This window comes from Tiliqua scincoides, chromosome 1, assembly GCF_035046505.1.
Source record: "Tiliqua scincoides isolate rTilSci1 chromosome 1, rTilSci1.hap2, whole genome shotgun sequence".
NCBI classification, from domain to species: domain Eukaryota; kingdom Metazoa; phylum Chordata; class Lepidosauria; order Squamata; family Scincidae; genus Tiliqua; species Tiliqua scincoides.
In genome coordinates this window covers 59,938,576-59,953,238 of record NC_089821.1, presented here as the reverse complement: position 1 = coordinate 59,953,238, position 14,663 = coordinate 59,938,576, and the positions used below count along the sequence as shown (strand labels likewise).

The 14,663-nt window shown below is 41.9% G+C and overlaps 1 protein-coding gene across 6 annotated transcripts in view; it reads left to right on the top strand.

The window, feature by feature from the left end:
- RASSF7 (Ras association domain family member 7) overlaps positions 1 to 14,663 on the top strand; it is a 126,745-nt gene that overhangs the window by 64,316 nt on the left and 47,766 nt on the right. The gene's annotated exons all lie outside the window — the stretch shown is intronic.

The following is a 14,663-nucleotide window of genomic DNA, read 5'->3' as shown; positions in this document are numbered from 1 at the left end:
ATGGGGCTTACTCCCAGGAAAGTGTGGCTAGGATGGCAGCCTGTTCTGTCTCTTGTATAGTGTGTACTGTGTTTTCAGAGGGGGCTCCGGCTGCAGTAAAATCAGATTTTCTGGAGATCTCCCCCATCTTCTGGAAGTGAGTGGGGTGAGGTGTCCAGAGTTAAAAGCTCTGGAAAAAGGAAAAGCAGTCTCAGAAAACATTTCACTATGGTATTGAAATTGAAGTATGGAGTGGTAAATGGAGCTTTTAACCTCAAGCAACACCCACCCACCTTTCCTGCATTTGCAAATGGCACAGTCATAGGAGACTCAAGTATTAATATGAGTTTCTTGGCTTATAAACATGAAGCCTCTTTCTTCAGCTGTTTTATGTGGATATTTGACCCATCCTATCCCCGAAGGCTCAGAGCATATATCCACAACTTATAATGATAATGTATTTTAAAACAGTTGAGACTCATTAGAAGCAGGAAACTTGCAGAGGTTTAGGCTGTAAAGCTGCAATTTTCATTGTACTTGCTTGGAAATACAACAGGGGAAATACAACAGGAAATACAATCATATTATTTGGGACTGAGTGGGAAGATTTTCTTTCCATCTCCCCTTAGAAAACACCAGTTGGGTTGTACAAAGAGAACGTCTCTTGCTTGTATGCCCTTGCTTGCCATCTTAGTAAGTAGCAAAAGGCTTCTTTCTGTATATGTAAAAATGATTGGTAGGAGGTGACAATGAGTAGGCATAGGTACATTGTTGTCATTGCACATGTTGTATTTACACTCAGTCTGGCAACAGGATTTCAGCCTTCCCACTGCTCTCTAAAGTTAAAGGGATGAAGCAAACAGGCTTCTTATTATGTAACTTTATACACTTGCCTGCACTAACAGATCGCTTTGCAACCAGTGGTGAACTTTTCACTTGCCTTGCTTTTAAAATGTGGTAGTCAGTAAAAGGGATGTAGTTTGGTGCTTGGCTAATGCTGTAATAATTGTGAGTTTTCAGTGACAGCAGCTCCTTTTTCTGCGCTGTTCCTGATGCATCTGCTTTCTGTCCAGTTGTTTGGGTAAAATGAACACTTGAGCAACAGCAGTGATCATGAAGGAGCCTTTTCGTACATGAAGGTTACCTCTGTTGGGAGAGCACTGTACCTGTGTATCCCTGAACTGCATTGCTATTCCTGTTATGCAAATCTGACAACTCCCTTAGGGCTTGTCCTGTGCTCAACCCTGTTCCCTGATGACTTCCTGTATTAGCTTGCATTGTTGGAGCTTGTGACTGAGGGCTGGAACCCTCTGGGTTCTGTTCTCAGGCCTGTCACTGTCTTGGGTTGTGACCTTAGGCAAGTGGCTCTTTTGTTGACAAAGGCAAGGTAATGGACATCTTGGATTAGTTTGAATTACGAATACACTTTGCAGAGTTCTAATTATAATCACCCAGAAGAAGGAAGTCTGACTGTTGCTATGGAGGGTTCAGTCGGCAAAAGCCTCCACTCAACATGAAGTAGCCATTTGTTTTAAAGAGCTCAAGGAGCAGAAAAAAATTATGCAAGTCCTCAATTGGCACTTTGAAAATAAAGAAGTGTCAGTTGCCAGATGGGTAAAGCAGTGAAATACATTTCAGAATACTGTGTGTGCCACTTGCATTGTTACTGGATAGCTCTGCTGCAAATGATTTTGGGATGAATTTTGATTTTGCTGTAAAACAGTAGTATTGGCAACCTTCAGTCTCGAAAGACTATGGTATCGCGCTCTGAAAGGTGGTTCTGGCACAGCGTCTAGTGTGGCTGAAAAGGCCAATCCGGGAGTGACAATCCCTTCCACACCGGGAGCAAGTGCAGTCTGTCCCTGGTCTGTCTCCCTGGCTATGGGCCTTCCTTCTTTGCCTCTTTGCCTCAGACTGTTGGCAAAGTGTCTCTTCAAACTGGGAAAGGCCATGCTGCACAGCCTGCCTCCAAGCGGGCCGCTCAGAGGCCAGGGTTTCCCACTTGTTGAGGTCCATCCCTAAGGCCTTCAGATCCCTCTTGCAGATGTCCTTGTATCGCAGCTGTGGTCTACCTGTAGGGCGCTTTCCTTGCACGAGTTCTCCATAGAGGAGATCCTTTGGGATCTGGCCATCATCCATTCTCACGACATGACCGAGCCAACGCAGGCGTCTCTGTTTCAGCAGTGCATACATGCTAGGGATTCCAGCACGTTCCAGGACTGTATTGTTTGGAACTTTGTCCTGCCAGGTGATGCCGAGGATGTGTCGGAGGCAGCGCATGTGGAAAGCGCTCAGTTTCCTTTCCTGTTGTGAGTGAAGAGTCCATGACTCGCTGCAGTACAGAAGTGTACTCAGGATGCAAGCTCTGTAGACCTGAATCTTGGTATATTCTGTCAGCTTCTTGTTGGACCAGACTCTCTTTGTGAGTCTGGAAAACGTGGTAGCTGCTTTACCAATGCGCTTGTTTAGCTCGGTATCGAGAGAAAGAGTGTCGGAGATCGTTGAGCCAAGGTACACAAAGTCATGGACAACCTCCAGTTCATGCGCAGAGATTGTAATGCAGGGAGGTGAATCCACATCCTGAACCATGACCTGTGTTTTCTTCAGGCTGATTGTCAGCCTGAAGCCAAAACAGTAGTACCCCACTGGTATTATAGTAAGGGTTCTGGCCTCTAACGCCTGAGAATAGCAGAGGAATAGGCAGTGACATAAAAGACATGGAAATCAGGTTAGATTGATTAGTTGAGTTGGTGAGATGTACACAGTATTGAAAAGTTAGTGCTGAATAAATCATAGGTATAGGTTTCTTATTTTCTGTACTATAAGAATAAAAAGTTACCTTGAGGAATGGTGAGATAAGAAAGTTTTTAATTGATTTCTTGTGTATATCATCTGAAAATTGCTTGCAAAACTGTGTGCCATAAGAAATTGTTGAAGATAGGGGTTATGGTTATACCGATAAAACGCATATCTAAACCATGAGTTTATTGATATATTTTAACTGTCCTCTCCTTGTGCAAAGATACAATAGTCTTAATGCTTAAGACCATTATGGTAGCTACTGTAACAGGTAGTTATAAAGTTAACCTTTATGAGGGTAAACTTGAATGTTATACTGTAAATACATACAATGTGATCATGTGGCCTGTTTCTGACCCCTTAATCATGATTAAGGAACAGGAAATGTTACGTCTTCACCAGCCCCATGGCATGTATCTAAATTTGGATCATTCATGTAAATAACTTATGAGGTGTTAAATGTCAATTATAGGCCTTTAAACTGACAGCTAAGGAGACTGCTGGTTTTTGTTTGTTTGTTTAAATATAGAGTCCAAGGGTTCAGCTGAGCAAGAAAGCAGCCCCTTCCCATCAGAACATAACAGTATTCACTTCAACTTGACCAGCCTTCTGAAATTTGTTAACCGGTTTTCCTCTCTTGACCGTCATGTTCCAGTATTTCCTCTTCCTGATCAAAATGTAAACCCAGTGTAAGAACCATCCTATGGTATTCCATAAGGACCTGTCAGTCATATTCTTTGACAATTGTACGTGGTTGCTGGGTGAGCTTGCCTGGACCTTTTGAATAGCATTGTCAGTATATGAATGACACACATATTTCATTATCTAAGCATTCACAGGCAGCTGCCTCTGTCTTGAACCAGTTTATAGGCTGTGGTTGAGTTGCTGAGGGTTAATGGGCTGAAACAATCTGGACATGATGGAAATGCTAATAGACCTGTTCAACTGTACTTGCTCTCCTGTAGTTGCCACTGAAAAGCCCTTGTTCTATGCTGGGGGATCCGCACACAGGATATAATGTGCAAGTTCGTCTTCCCTGTCTGCCAGTTTAATCACATTTAATTTTAGCATGCCTCTGTGTGAAAGTGGACTCTTGTGTGGGGAGAAGAGTTTTGATAGTTTCCCTTTGCATGCGTTGGCATAGGTAGAGATTTACAGTATCAGCCACAGGAGCTGGTAGGGGGCATTGTATTGGTGGGCAAAGTGATGTGATCTTGGGGTAGATTAATCTTTCCTTTTGTGAAAAGGGTATGTATATTTTATTAAGAATATTCTGCTTTTCAATTTAAAAAAAAAATCTGCTCCACCCAACTTCGTGAGCCTATCCTGGCTCCAGGACTTAGCTTTGTTCCTATATAGAGGCAGCAGCCAACATTACTGAGAGAACTTAATTGTTTAAAAAATATTTCTTTTATTTCCATGTATCACATTTTATGACAAGTTCAAAAAAGATGTGAATTCTACTCTCTGTGAGCTGTTTCATTCCAAGTAGTCTCCTATGTTTCATCAACTTTTGTGCTGGACTTTTAGTTGTCTCAGTCTTCCTAATAGTTACTGATATTTATGGAAAGTCGGTTTAGTGATAAACCTCGGGGATTAAGAGTAATTGGTTTTATCCTGAAAGTTCATTGTTCTAGAATAATGCAAGTGAGACAATGCAAGTGTTAGTCTCCTCAAGTGCTCTGTGATGGATATTATACTTGTTTAATATAAAGCTTATATAGTTGGCTACCTTGGAAGAATAGGAAAGGGCAAATGGCACATTTCAAGAAAGACAGTGTTACAGATCATATAATTTTTCTTACTGCACTGAGCAAGGCAGTTACTGTTTAACGCATCCAAGTCTGACTGAAGCCCACCTCACCTGGACCCCACTTCCCTTATCTCCTCTCGTGGCCCATTGCAGCTGCTCCTGCAGCTTCTGTTTTGTGCAACAGCAATAACTTCCTGCCAGACTTCTGAAGTATAGCAATATCAAAAAATTACTTTCTATTATTTTTCCTTCCTAGTTGCTGCTTTCTAGCTAGTCCTGATGACAAAAGTGACCTCAAAGACCATATTCTTTGTTTGAGGAAGACTTTGTTCCCCCCCCCCACCAGTAGATAACTTATTCAGATACTGCAGACGAGGGGGTTGGTGGAGGAGTAGAAGCAGGCTGCTATTAAGGCTGTGATGGCATTACAGACCATTGCCTGGAAGAGATGCACAGCAACTGGAAAATGCAATATTGTTTAATAGGTGTGATTTGCGTAATTATGAGGGAAAATGTATAATACTGTTATAGGAATTAGGAAAATTGCATGTTATGCAAATTGGGCTGCTCAGATTTGGAGAACTGGAATATGGCAACCATAGATTAAACATGCTTGACTGGAACAAGCCTGTTTTTAAAAAGATTTTTTTCCCTTGAGATGTTTAGTATAATGACTGGATCATCCAATAACAATTAAATCTCATTTAACATGAAACTACCGCTTGTCATGTACAAACCTTCCAAAAGTAAGGACACCTCCATGATAGTTAGCAGTAACATTATTCTTATTACACATATTGTGTCCTGCTTTTCAACAAAAATGCTTCTGCACAGGCAGCCTGTGAATTAAATTTCCATTGAAAATAAATAGGATGAGATCACTGTATTCTTGTCTGAAGTAGTGTCTTGTTCCACAGGTTTTAATTATCATTGCGAAAAAGAATAAACACGTGTTAGAATTTGCCTTGGGACAAATGACTTCATTTGGATTTTTGACTTGGTTAAGGCAGACAGCATTTAAAAGTACAGTAACTCTGAAATCTTAAGCCTGTTCCTTGCTACCACCATGAAATTTCTCCCATACCCCGACAGTTAAAGGTCAAAGTGAAGAAGAAGCTATGAGTTACTGATTCTTGTTGTTTATAGTAACAGCTTGATCAGGGGTGTCCAAAGTTTTTGGCAGGAGGGCCACATCGTCTCTCAGACACTGTGTCAGGGGGCCGGGGGAAAAAAAGAATTAATTTGCATTTAAAATTTGAATAAATTTACATAAGTTTACATAAATGAATATATTAAAGATGAACTTATATGAATGAATGAAGGTCTTGGAATAGCTCAAGGCCTTGCACAAAGCAAGGCTGGCCTTTCCATCACAGACGTGAAACAACAAGCAGTGGAGGGAGCCCTTATCCCACAGCTCACGCGAGAGGTCAAACTGTCTCCCTGAAGCTGAGAGCAGTTGCGTCAGGCCAGTGTGGGCTCCAACAAACCTCCAGAGGGCCAGAGGCTCATTGGAGACTGGGGGCTCCCTGAGTGCTGCATTGAGAGGCCTCGAGGGCCGCAAGTGGCCCCAGGGCCGGGGTTTGGGCACCCCTGAGCTCGATAACCAAGAAAATGTGTGTATGTAAGTAGCCTGTTAAAGTACAGATTGATAACATTTCCCCAAATGCAGTCACATACCATGGTTGCACAAAGTCTAATGCACTAAATATAAAATACACATTGAAATGAATGGGGACCCACATGAAATTGGCTCGTGACCCACCTAGTGGGTCCCAACACAGTTTGAGAAACACTGGTCTAACAATTGAAACTGAAGTTCTTTTGCAATGCATTCTATAGAGGCACTTCCTGGGTTGCTATAGTCTTCTGCTAAACTAGAGCAAGCAAGACATTTGAGTCTTATGTAGCAGAAAGCTGTTAAATGCTGCTGAGTAATTTTTCATGTATTCTCAATTTGCCTCATAACAATGCTGTGACAGAGGCAAGACTTGAATGCAAACTTGTGTACCAACTGCATAGAACTTGTTTAAACCTTTACTCAGAATTGTGTTGATTTAAGGGTGCCATTTGTTGATTGCCACTTTCAGATAGTAGGATATTTCAGAGTGCATCAAGATAAAAGGACTAGGATGTTGCCATATCATCTAACTACTAGTGGTGTTTTAGCAACAGGTGGATGCTATGCAAAGCACAGAAATGAAGTGCATATAGTTCCTAATTGGTACAGCTCAAAAGCACTGGGAGAAAGATGTGTGAATTTCTTAACAGGCTATTGTAATCCATTATGGCATTATGGAAAATTGATCCAGATTGCTGTTTTATTTCTATTATTAAAACATTTTTAGACTGCTTTCGATTCCATTTAAAGGGCCATTAAGACAACTTACAATTCATATAAATCAGTAATATCCAATTAGAACATCAACAGTAAACAACCAGTAATCAAGCTTAGTGGAGAAATGATCTGAAAGGTACAAGATTTAAGGACTAGGCCAAACCAGACAAAGTGTTCAATACCCACTTTAAAATGGGCAGCCCAGCCAGCCGGTCCTCACTGGGTAGGGAGTTCCACAAGCATAGTGCCATCACCAATAAGGCCTTCAGATGGATATTGCACTAGATATTGCCTGCAGTGTGCAATTCTGTTTGGCAGTTCCTCCTTCTGTTTGCCTACCACATTACATGATGTTGTGAGCGGACTCTATTTTCTTTGAAACATTTTGGTATTATAGTCTTAATAGTCCTTTTGAGCCCCGATCAATTTATTGACGAAGATTTTACTAGGGCCAGCCTTGTTGTATAGCAGAATCTGTATTGGTACTACATTTGCAATCATCATCATCATCATGTAATAACAGTATTTATATTCTTTCAACAAAAAAGTTCACAAAGCAATTTACAGAGAAAAATCAATTAACTAATGGCTCCGTATCCCAAAAGGTTTCGCAATCTAAAAAGATGCAAAGGAACACCAGCACTTTCCAGCACTGACATAAGAGCAATGCAGCTCTGAAGTAAGGGAACAAGCATTCCCTTACTTTGAGGAGACCTCCGTGAGTGACACCCAACTGCAGGATGCAGCACACGTCCCATTGGCTGCAAAAATGGCTGCAAAATGGCTGGAAAGCGCTGACATAAGGGGTTACGATTGCGCCCTTTCCCAGTTAGCAGGTGTATATACAGGCAACCCCTCCATATCTGCAAGTGATACATCCTCTCCCTTGAGGCTACGGAAACAGCAGATGAAAGGTAACCTTACACAAAGGTTCCACAATGCCCTCATTGCAGAAATTCTTATCTGCTGGGTCTTACTGGCTCTTTGACTTCAGAATGGAAACAGAAAACACTCCAGGAAGCAAGGCACTGAAAAGAATGTGACGCGAAGCTCTTTGAACTCTAGGATTATGTTCGTTTTTCAACTTCTTGCTCTAGAGAACTGTTCTTTATTTTTCTCCTTCCAGCATGCTCAGGTCACATTTTTTCACATTCTAGTGTGCTTGCCGCACTGGCAATTTAAATTGTGAGCTTGAAACTAGAAAAGGTGGCCACCTCCCTTGTGTTTTTTTTCTACTGGTAGGAACATGGTGGTCACCCTGCATTTGACAATGGCTCCTGTATGACTGGATGCCATTTTGACATTTTTTAAAAATAAACCACACAAGAAGCATACTTGTGAGGCATGCTAGAAATGTCACTTCCTCCTATTTCCTATCCGAAAAAAGAACACAGCCTGAAATAAGTGCCGCGTTCTTTTTCAGTTCTCTGCTGTGCTTCCTGTGAGTACCTGCAAGTGTTTCCTGCTTCCATTTTGTAGTCAAAGATCCAGCAAAATTTGGGAAGGCTGTAAGCACCAGCAGTTAAGTAATGGGCTTGATTGGAGGCATTTTTTGAACCACAGATAATTGAAACCCTGGATAGTGGATCTGCAGATAATGGGGGAAGACGCCTGTACTATCAATCTTTGTCTACTAGGCTTCACTGTAAAGCTGATATTGTATAAGAATCATCACGTTCTTAACTCATGCAGGCTTATCATCACAGGAAAAAGCATGATTGAATCGCATCAGGATATTATCTATGATTATGACAGAAGAGAAACAGCATATAGTACATTCTGCTCAAATTTAGACATGTTAATTTGCTCTCTTTTAAAATCCTGGGAGTACTGTAATGCTCTCCATAAAATACATGATAAAATTATTCTCTTTGTATAAAAGGAAAATGAGTTCTGAAGACATCAACTGCAAACTGTAATACTCTCTTTGGGGGTAAGCAAGTGTTGAAAGGTTTATTGGTAGTATATAAATTCCTTCTTGTTATCTGGCAAATACTTTGTCCCAAGTGAATGAAAAATGTGTGGCTCTCCTGTGAGATATGGGCAAGGGTTGTGTGATGCCAACAGCTTTGTCTGGCCAAGAGGGCAGGGATGAAAGCATTAGACTGCAGTTAGTTGGAAATCTTGTGCCTGCTGGAATCTTAGGAATGCCGCTCTTTCTGTCCCAGGCTCTATTGAGCTGTCTCTTAAAGTTGTGCTTCTCTTGCAGGATTATGACTTGTTTTGTTGTACAACCTGGGACTTTTCTAAATCTATCTTTCCTTCCTCAAACCCAAACATTTGGGATTACCCTTGGTAACTGATTATGTTGCTCAAATAAATGTGGCTAATATGTGAGTTTCTCTTAGATTGCCAGTTGCTGAAAAATATATTTTGTGCCCTCTGCAGAGTTTGAGTGCTGTAGTATCCCATGTTGCATTAGTAAGTCTCGGCTCTCTAACTTACACAGTAACTGCAGGCACCTGAGCACAGATCATCTCAAAGATAAGTCGAAGGCAGGCTTCCACCAAGAATCATGGAATTTTCTATGACTCTTGGAGAATTCAGAGTAAAACTGAGGGGGTGTATGAAACTCTTTGAAAATGACTTACCAGGAATTGTTTTGAGTTAGGGCCAAAAGGAAAAAAGAGGAGCTATTTTGCCTTCTCCAAATAGGAAGGGAAATTAAGGTGCTTATAGGAGTTGTAGGCTTTGTGAGGAGTACAGTGCTGCACTTCCATAGCAGCAGTCCTCGTATAGTCTACAGTTCCCATAAGTGCCTTCTCTTCCTGTTTGGAGAAGAAGCTAAAATGGCCATCTTTTTTTTTTGTTTGTTTGCTTTCTGTTGCTGCTTCAGAACAATTACTGGTAAGTAAAATTGCTCCTTTTCCCCCCCACCCCCTGCCTCCTGCTTCTCAGCCCATTCACCAGGCAGCTGCTCTTGGAAGCTTCACCCACCACATTGACTCATGCATAAATCGACCCATGTTTTCAGGGCCAATTTTAAGGCATAATTTTTCTGACTTATACACAAGAATATACAGTAAGTCTTCCTGACTGACAGTTGTCGGTCATACTGTGTTAATGGCAACATTTGGAATATACAGAAGTGTGTTTGTGAGAAGAGAGCTATCCTATTTGGCAGCGGTTCACAAACTCGCAGGGAGTTTGAGGACCGCGGTAAGTCCTTGCAGGGGAATGGGGAAGACAGTGGGGGGAAGGCAGCAACACGGTTCCAAACTGGAAGTGGAGCATGATTGCTCTGTGACCCTGTGGAGGGTCACGCAGGGCTCCCTGCACCACCAGGAGGCTGCAGCAGGGACTGGTAAGTGCATGCCAGTCCCTGCACTCCTGTTAGTGACATGATCCTGGGATTGTGTCACTGCCTCCCCTGCCCCTTAAGGGGGCAGAGTCCAGGGCCTGCAGGCTAGAGTGTTGTGACACCCTGGTTTGAGAACCCCTGCTGTTTGGCATCCTACATATGCACTGAGCAGTGTTATAGAAGCTCATGGGTGAAAAGATTGACTCAAGATCTCAGCTAAGTATAGGGTAGCTGAGGTGCAATAGGTGCAAGTCTGAGGTAGCTATAGGTGCAAGTCTTGGTTGCCAATGTCCAGATACCAGTGTGTGCACCATGCTATGGTAGTGGTCTTGTCCATTCTGACACAAAGATGTAGTTTCCAAATCATTCAAAGTAGCTGTAACTTCAACTGCACTAAATCTTATTCAAATATTATTACCTTTATATTTCTTAAGCTGGAAAGGCTCATTTAAAATACTGGTCTTTAGCTGGTGTGTTGTGAATGTAACTGGGTCATACCTGACTGGCCCCATGTGTTGCAAGTAGTCCTGCCAGCATTGTGTTGGTGGCTGATTATCAGGGATAATGGGGAGGGGTGCAGAGGTGGGGTAAACCCATGCATAGTTGGGGGGGAGAATAAATCTAAGTCTTGGGCACTTGCAGGTGCTGCTGCAAAGTCTTGGTTGGACTGTGTTTGCAGTAAGTCAAAACAGGTAACAAGCTTAAAAAAATAAGTAAAAGTAGGAGCTATGTTAAAGGTCAACCCCACTTCTCTATATATTGTTGTAAAATACTGTATTTTTCGCTCCATAAGACGCACCTGACCATAAGACGCACCTAGTTTTTAGAGGAGGAAAACTTACTTTTAAAGTAAGCCTGCCCTCCCCCTGTGGCGCCTGTGCAAATGAGGACCTTGCCCCCTTTGTTCTCCGCCTGCCCACCCCCTGTGGCGCCTGTGCAAATGAGGACCTTGCCCCCGGTGCGGACCTTGCCCCCAGTATTTGCTCCATAAGACGCACACACACACCCCCATTTGGGGGGGGGAAGTGCGTCTTATGGAGCGAAAAATACGGTATGTTTGATTAAGCCATTTCTGCCCAATGTTGCATATATCCAACAGGGACCAAATGCATAGACCTGTGGGCTGGGCAAAAATGGGTTAAATGAGTTCAGTTTTCTTTGCTTCTCTGGTAGTTATTAAATCTCCCTGTGTTTTCTTTGTCAGCTCTTTTGGGCTTTCTCTTCTGTCTCAGTGAAAAATAGGGAAAAGATATAAAGATTTTAGTGTAATGAAGTATGTGGGAGTAATTTGAATTCCATGCCAAATTTTAGTATATTGGTGGTGGTCTTGTAGTTGGTTATCTTCTTAAACCTTGATATAAAGAAGAAATAACTCGTTTACTCTTCCTATTGAATATGTCTAGCATGCTCCGACATGGGGAAGCAGGTAATACTGTCATCAGGAGTGTTGGTATCCAGTTGCTACCAGTGTCTTAACACTGGTGTCTGGTGACTGGCACCTTTGGTGCTAGAGAGCTTCCAGAACTTTTCAGTGCTATTGCTCATCTACAAAAGAAACAGAACACCAATTGTAAGAAGAATGCCTACATCCACAGCCGAAGTGCGTGTAACTGCAACTCACCATTGCTCAGAGGAATGGCTTCTAAGTCAGTGGCTATGACTTATAAGCATACATGAGCCCAGAGACCTGTCAATTAAGCAGTGCCTAGAAGATGGGAATGGGCTAGTAAGAGATATTGGAATGCTCTAGTACAGGGGTGGCCAACCCACAGCACACCATGTGCCACTTTTTATGTAGAGAATCTTGAACGTACCACTCCACCTTAACATGGCTTTCAGCAATTACCATAATCGCTAACTAGAGCCTCCAAGTTCAAGGACAGTATATCTCTTGACTGCCAGAAGGTACAGAGCAAGAAACATACCAATGTTGTTTAAATAATAACATTTAAATGATAACAAAGAAAGCAGCCAGGTGCCTTTCAAGTTAGAAAGACCAGGCTGCTGAGAAGCAATAATTTGTACTTTGCCAATTGCACTCTAGCTAGACAGCTGTCGTGCTGATTATGTTGTGGGGGGTGAGATAAAACTGCAGACCTTTCTGGATGATAAATCAGACCGAATGGATTAACTGCAGGTATGGTTCAGTTTGAGCTGCAAAAGAGGTGGGTAAAGTTTCATATTTTCAAGTAATATGTGATGCGCCCAAATGAAAGCACTTGCAAAAATCAAATGTCTCAACTTGAAGTAATCATTGACAACTTGTTTACCTGAGCGTGGGGTCAATTTCAGATCTCCAAAAATATTAGAGAGACCTCTAAATTACCCCTGAATGTTTTCATAGCGTTTCATGTCTTTCCTAAACTGGGGCTTCCCCAGCCAGCAGAAATCTGTTGCTAACCCCTTAAGGGGTGTGGCGGCATTGCAGTGGCGGCCACAGTGCTCTGGGATTGCGTCAGGGCAAAAAAGGGTTTTTACACCTACCTCCCCACGCCTCAGAATGGCTCCACAATGTGATCGCAACCCACTTCGGCTTTCATTGTGAAACCAGAAGTGGGTTGTGGTAGCATTTTGGAGGCATTCTGAGGCACGGAGAGGCCTGCAGAGGACCCCTCTGCATCCGCTAGAGGTCCTGTGCTACCTTCAGGTATATGTTAAAACCCCTTTTTCGAAGTGGTGCTGCAATCCCAGGAGCAACATTGCCGCGTTTCCCCCTCCCCTACAAAGACTTACAGTTGTCCCAAACTGTCCCAGGACAGTTTGGGAACTGCTGCTTTACTATATACCTTAGGCAAAGTTACACTCTCTCAATTTCAGCTGCAGCATGGGGACAATATTTAACTTGTTGTAAAGATTCCATCACAATGGAATTGCTCAACCAAAATGCTATGCAGTTTGTTGCATATTAGTGAAAGTGGGTCTGCATATTTCTTAATAAACACATGCAGCAGTTTCATCTTCAGGCATACAAGCAACTTGATTTTAAAAAACATATATTAACTTCCCTACAATTCCTAAATACTACTAAATATTATACAAGTTTATAAGGCCTGTACAAGAGTTATTTATATTCCCAATTTTTCCACTATGTAAAAAAAAATTCTTATACTTTTTTCTGATCAGAGCAACCTGTGATAACTGTCAAACTGATGTAGTCATTGAGAGACTGAACTATTATTTGGGACATCTTCAGTTCAGATCTCACCTCTACCATGAACTCACTAGGTATGCTTGGGCAAGCCCTTCCCTCTCTGCCTCAGCTGCAAAATGAGGATAGTAGTTTCTCACTTCACAGGTTTGTTGTCTGGATTCTGTCAAGCTAATACATGTGAAACACTTTGCACACTCACAAATGTTAAGAATTGACTTACATAGTGACACATAGGGATTTTTATACTTTTTCTTAAATAACAGGCTTCTAGCTTGGATGTTTTGTTTTTGCCCTGTCATGTATTTCAGAATCCCACCATTTTCAATGGTATGTTCACTCAAATAGTGTAAGTGAGATCTTTTGGTAGAGTCAGCTGTTGTCCAAAACTTGGGATACAAGCTTTTGAGTTATCCAGAATTGTTCCTCAGGCTGGATGTTCAAGGTAAAAAAGATGCAGATTAGCCTGAATGCCAAGTTGCATTTTTTCATTAATAAACAACAGTTGGTGCCTGTGTGTTTCAGACCATGTGTGACCCACAGAAAAGGCAAGCAGAACAACTTTTTCAGGCTTAAAATGGCAAAGGATTACATACTTCCATACTTGGGTTTGGTCTTTATATCACAATAGCTGTTCCTGGGGCTATTTTCAACTTTCCCTTTTCACCTAGAATTTGGATATCACTTAATGATAAACCAGATTGGTTTTTAAACTTTCAACTTCTGCAAGTTCACCTGTTTTTTGTTTTGTCTAAGTACAGATATAACCTAATTATCTGACTTTTTCACCCACTGGATTTTATCTCAACATGATGAGAAGAGCCCTGTAAATAAAAGGAAAAAAGTTTAATGATAGACTTGTTAATGCAGGATCAGTCTCTCTCCAGGTGCTTAGAACAGCTTTCAAGGTAAGTGACCCTTCCCTTCCCCCTGAGCATGTGAAACAATGCAAAGTGGAAGTGATTATCACCGCCTTTTGTAGTATTTCCCTGTAAAGGGAAGGTGGGAAGCCTTTCTAAGCAAGTGAAGCCTTTCTAGAGATGCTGATTGATTGCCTGATGCTTCTGTCCTGAATTACAAAGGTAAGCAAGGCTGTTCTTAGATTGCTGATTACTAAGTGAGCTTCCCAGCTGAGCTGTAATTTTAATCTGAATTGTTTTGTTTTTTCATTTACACACACAGCTGCTATCCACCCCCTTCCATGTCTTTAAATATCTGTGCCTTTTTGCCCAGGCTCAGAAATCTTGTGATAGTTCTTTCCCAGATGTTACTCTGTTGGTTTTCCTCCTTGCAGCCCCTCTTGGACACCCCAGGACCTCATCTAGCACATTTTTTTCCAAGGACA